This window comes from Chiloscyllium plagiosum, chromosome 37, assembly GCF_004010195.1.
Source record: "Chiloscyllium plagiosum isolate BGI_BamShark_2017 chromosome 37, ASM401019v2, whole genome shotgun sequence".
Classification (NCBI taxonomy): Eukaryota; Metazoa; Chordata; class Chondrichthyes; order Orectolobiformes; family Hemiscylliidae; genus Chiloscyllium; species Chiloscyllium plagiosum.
Window position 1 is genome coordinate 12,522,978 of NC_057746.1, and position 5,575 is coordinate 12,528,552.

The following is a 5,575-nucleotide window of genomic DNA, read 5'->3' on the forward strand; positions in this document are numbered from 1 at the left end:
TTGAGGGGAACGGCCGCATGGGGTCCCTGCACTGGCTGCTTCCTCCCAGTCCCCCTCACTGTCACCCATCTATCTGCCATCTTTGGAGTTACTACTTCCCTAAAGCTCCGATCTATGACCCCCTCTGCCTCCCGAATGATCCTAAGTTCATCCAACTCCAGCTCCAGTTCCCTAACACGGTCTTGGAGGAGCTGGAGATGGGTGCACTTCCTGCAAGTGTTATCAGCAGGGACGTCCATGGCATCCCTCACCTCAAACATGTTGCAAGAGGAACATTGCACTGCCTTCACTGACATCCCTCTGAAAGTAACCTGTTATATAAAAAAAAACTGGGTCTTTAGAATACAACAAGCAAAATGCAGCACTTACCTACTTACCACAACGGGTCTTATTATTTAGGTTAGAGGAGGAGGGCGGGTGGGAGACACTCCCTCTGTAGTGCCTCGGGTTCTTCTCCTGCGCGCTTTTAAAGTGAAAAAAACCTACCCGGCTGCCCCTCCGGTCTTCGTCACTTCCCCCTGCTGCTCCCGCTCTTTCTGTCAAGAGAGAAAAAAACACCGCTGCCCGCTACCGGTAAGTAATTTTAAAACAAACTGTCTTACCTTAGCTGCTGCTCGCACTCAAAGTGACCGTTGGCGTCGAAGGATGAGTATTTATACTCACTGCTTTCCTTCCCGGCTGCCCCTCCGGTACTCGTCACTTCATCCCTCACGACACTGTAATCGTGGTGGTAAAGTGTGCAAACCCTCAGGAATTCAGTTTGGGAGGGAGAGAGGGAGAGCAGCAGCTTACAGCACAATACATTCTAAATTTTGATTGCACCAAACACATACATACATACACACACACACACACACACACACACACACACACACACACACACACACACACACACGATTGGTGTGGAGAGTATTGCCATTGTACTGAAGCCCTCAGAGTGGAACATGTTCATGTGCAGAAATGTCTGCGCTCCTTCTCTAATGTGGAAATTGTTTGTCACTGTGTAACATTTCCAACACACAGTGTCCTCATTAAAGCATATTTCCGTTGCAATTATATCCAAGGAACTCCAAGTGAGCCACATTGCAAGGCGATGAGATTAATTTTAATGCACTTCCTGTAACTTGCAATTAGATTAGATTAGATTAGATTAGATTACTTACAGTGTGGTAACAGGCCCTTCGGCCCAACAAGTCCACACCGTCCCGCCGAAGCACAACCCACCCATACATTTACCCCTTACCTAACACTATGGGCAATTTAACATGGTCAATTCACCTGACCTGCACATCTTTGGACTGTAGGAGGAAACCGGAGCACCCGGAGGAAACCCACGCAGACACGGGGAGAATGTACAAACTCCACACAGTCAGTCACCTGAGGCAGGAATTGAACCCGGGTCTCTGGCGCTGTGAGGCAGCAGTGCTAACCACTGTGCCACCGTGCCACCCAGAAAGAAGGCTCCACCGAGATTTGAACTCGGATAGCTGGATTCAGAGTCCAGAGTGCTCACCATTACACCATGGAACCGTGAGATAATCTTTAATGTCTTACTCTTACAAGTAACCTTATATGTGAGAAAGGATTGAAAAGACCTAAATCAGACCAGTTGAGTGTGGCATTGTATCACTTCATACAAAAGAGGGAAAGGGAGAGGAAGAGAGAGTGGTTTTGACCCCGCTTCAGTGATTCACACCAAAAACATCAAGAGTTCCCATTGCACAGAGATGCAGAGACAGAAATCCACACATTAATGCAGGAACACATGTAACACGCACAGAGAGATAGTTATGCACAGAGTGGTACACAGCAACATATATATATAGACACACGCAAATAGACAAACACTAGCAGAAACATTCAGATAATACTTGGACGTGTAAATGCACCTAGACTCATCGAGTTATACAAGGTCTTTGCAAACAGATCTATTGGTCCATACAGTCCATGCTGACAATAATTCCAAACTAAACCAGCCCCATCTGCCTGCGCTTGGCCCAGATTTGTCCAAACGTTCACTTATTCTTGTACTCAGTCAAATGCATTTTAAATGCTGTAACTTTACCCACAATCTATCACTTCCTCAGGAAGTTCACTCTCGACAAGAATCACATGCTGTGTAAAAACAAAAACCTCACGGGTCCTGATCAGGTGGACCCAATAACTCTGTAGGAAGCTAAGGAAGTGATTGCATGCCCCTTGCTGAGATGTTTTCATCATCAATAGCCACAGGTGAGATACTAGAAGTCATGAGTTTGACTAAAGAGTTGTTATTAAACAAAATGGAAAAGAAGAGCTAGGGAACTATAGATTGGTGAGCCTGATATCAGTGGTAGGCACGTTGTTGGAGGGAATCATGAGGTACAGGATTTAGATGTATTTGGAAAGACAAGGACTGATTAGGGACAGGCAAATGTGAGGACTGCAGATGCTGGAGATGAGAGTCTAGATTAGAGTGGTGCTAGAAAATTACAGCAGGTCAGGCAGCATCTGAGGAGCAGGAAAATCGACGTTTTTGGCAAAAGCGCTTTATCAGGATAGTCAAATGGGGATGTGCCTGGATAATCATGTCTCACTAACTTGATTATTTCTTGTTGAAAAGTAACGGAGAGGATTGATAAGGGCTGAACGCTGGATGTGATCTATATGGACTTCAGTTAGGCATCCGAAAAGGTTCAGCATGGGAGACTGGTTAGCAAGGTTAGGTCACATGGAATACAGGGGAAATTAGCCAGTTGGATACAGAATTGGCTTAAAAGTAGAGGACAGAGGGTTGTGGTGGAATGTTGTTTTTCAGACTGGAGGCCTGTGACCAGTGGAGTGCCACAAGGATCGGTGCTACTTTTCATCATGTATATAAATGGTTTGGATATGAACATCGGAGGTATAGTTCGTAAGTTTGCAGATGACACCAAAATTGGAGGTATAATGGCCACCAAATAAGGTTACCTAAGATTATGACGGGATCTTGATCAGATGGGCCAATGGACCGAGCAGTGGCCAACAGAGTTTAGATTTAGATTACTTACAGTTTGGAAACAGGCCCTTCGGCCCACACCGCCCCACCGAAGCGCAACCCACCCATACCCCTACATCTAATCCCTTACCTAACACTGCGGGCAATTTAACATGGCCAATTCACCTGACCTGCACATCTTTGGACTGTGGGAGGAAACCGGAGCAAACACACGCAGACACGGGGAGAATGTGCAAACTCCACACAGTCAGTCGCCTGAGGCGGGAATTGAACCCGGGTCTCTGGCGCTGTGAGGTAGCAGTGCTAACCACTGTGCCACCATGCCGCCCACAGTTTAATTTAGATAAATGTGAGATGCTGCATATGGGAAAGGCAATTCAGGGCCAGGACTTATACACTTAATGGTAAAGTCATGGGGAGTGGTGCTGAACAAAGTGACCTCAGAGTACAGGTGTATAGTTCCTTCAAAGTGGATTTTCAGGTAGATAGAATAGTGAAGAAAGTATGTTATTGGTCAGTGCATTGTGTATATGAGGGTTAGGAGACTGGATTACGTATGTACAGGACATTGGTTAGACCACTTTTATAATACTGTATGCAATTCTGATCTACCTGCTGTAGGAAGGATGTTGTGAAACTTGAAAGGTTTCAGAAAGGGTTTACAACAATGTTGCCAGGATTGGAGTGTTTGAGCTACAGGGAGAGGCTGAATAGGCTGAGGCTGTTTTCCCTGGAGCATCAGAGGATGAGGGGGTTGACGTTAGAGGTTATTAAAATCATGGGTGCAATGGTTAGAGTGAATAGCCAAGGTCTTTTCCCTAGAGTAATGCAGTCGAAAACTAGACGGCAAAGGTTTAAGGTGAGATGGGATAGACGTAAAAGGGATCCAATGGGCAACATCTTCATATAGAGGGTGGTTGTGTGTAATGAGCTGCCAGAGGAAGGTGTGGAGACTGCTATAATTACAACATTTTAGAGGCAACTGGATGGGCAGATGGATGGGAAGGGTTCAGGTAGAAATGGGCCAACTGCTGGCAAATGGGAGGAGATTAATTTTGACTATCTGGTCTGCATGGACGCGTTGGACCTAAGGGCCTGTTTCCATGCTATACAGCTCTATGACGCTACGTCTTTTTAGAAACGTGCTCCTCTTATCTTAAAACAATCCCCCATTCGAGGGAAAAGACACCTACCATTCAACATTATCGATACCCCTCATGATATTATAAACCTCTATAAAGTTTATCCAGTAGATAATGTCCGAGTCTATCGAGCCTGTCCTAATAACTCAAACACTCCATCCTGATAAAACTCTCCTGAACTTGATATCTTCCTTTATATAACAGGGCGATCAGAACTGCACACAGTCCTCCAAGACATGCCTTACGAATGTCCTGTGCAATCTGAACATACCGTCACAGCTCCTGCACTCAAAGGACTATCCACTGCTATTTGTCATGTATGTAAATGATTTGGATATGAACATAGGAGATATAGTTAGGAAATTCGCAGTGACACCAAAATTGGTAATGTAGTGGGCAATGAAGAAGGTAACCTCAGAGTAAAATGGTGTCTTGATCAGATGGACCAATGGATTCAGGAGTGGCAGATGGAGATATATTTAGATAAATGCAAGGTGCTGCAATTTGGAAAGCAAATCAGAGCAGGATGCATACACTCAATGGTAATGTCCCGGGGAATGTTGCTGAACAAAGAGACCTTGGAATACAGGTTCATAGTTCCTTGAAAGTAGAGTCGCAAGTAGATAGGATCGTGAAGGTGTCTGGTATGCTTTCCATTATTGTTCAGACCACTGAGTACAAGAGGTGGGAGGTCATGCTGTGGCTGTAAAGGATATTGGCTAGGTCACTTTTGGAATATTGTGTACAATACTGGTCTCATTCCTATTGGAAAGATGTTGTGAAACTTGGAAGAGCTCTGAAAAGATTTACAAGGATATTGCCAGGGCTGAGGGATTTGAGCTGTAGGGAGAGTCTAAATAGACTGGGGCTGTTTTCTCTATGGTTGAATTATAGAGGTTCATAAAATCATGAGAGGCATGCATAGGGTAAATAGTCATGTCTTTTCCCTAGGTTGGGCGAGTCCACAACTAGACGGCATAGGTTTAAGGTGAGAGGGGAAAGATTTAAAAGGGACCTCAGGGGCAATTCTGTTTTTGCACAGAGGGTGGTGCGCGTATGGAATGAGTTGCCAGAGGAAGTAGTGGAGGCTGGTCAAATTAAAGTATATAAAAGACGTCTGGATGAGTATATAAATAGGAAGGGTTCAGAGGGATATGGGCAATGTGTTGGCAAATTTAACGAGATTAGGTTAAGATATCTGGTCGGCATGGACCAGAGGGTCTGTTTCCGCGCAGTACCTCTCTATGACTCTATGTCTCGTTTATGAAGGCCAGCAAGTGAAACACCTTCCTAACCACCCTGCCCACACATGATGCAAACTTCAAAGAATTATGCCTGAAACCGTAGGTCATTCTGTTCTGCAACACTACCATTGGCTCGACTTTTCATTTTATATGTGTTTATTTGTTTTACCTAAGTACAATACCTTGCATTTATCAACATTATACTCCATCTG

At 44.9% G+C, this 5,575-nt stretch overlaps 1 non-coding gene across 1 annotated transcript; it reads right to left on the minus strand.

Annotated features, from left to right (window-relative positions):
* Window positions 1–1,458: 1,458 nt before the first annotated feature.
* On the minus strand, window positions 1,459–1,530 carry trnaq-cug. Its single transcript has one exon. It is a non-coding gene; the product is annotated as a tRNA-Gln (tRNA).
* Between the last annotated feature and the right edge of the window lie 4,045 nt (window positions 1,531–5,575).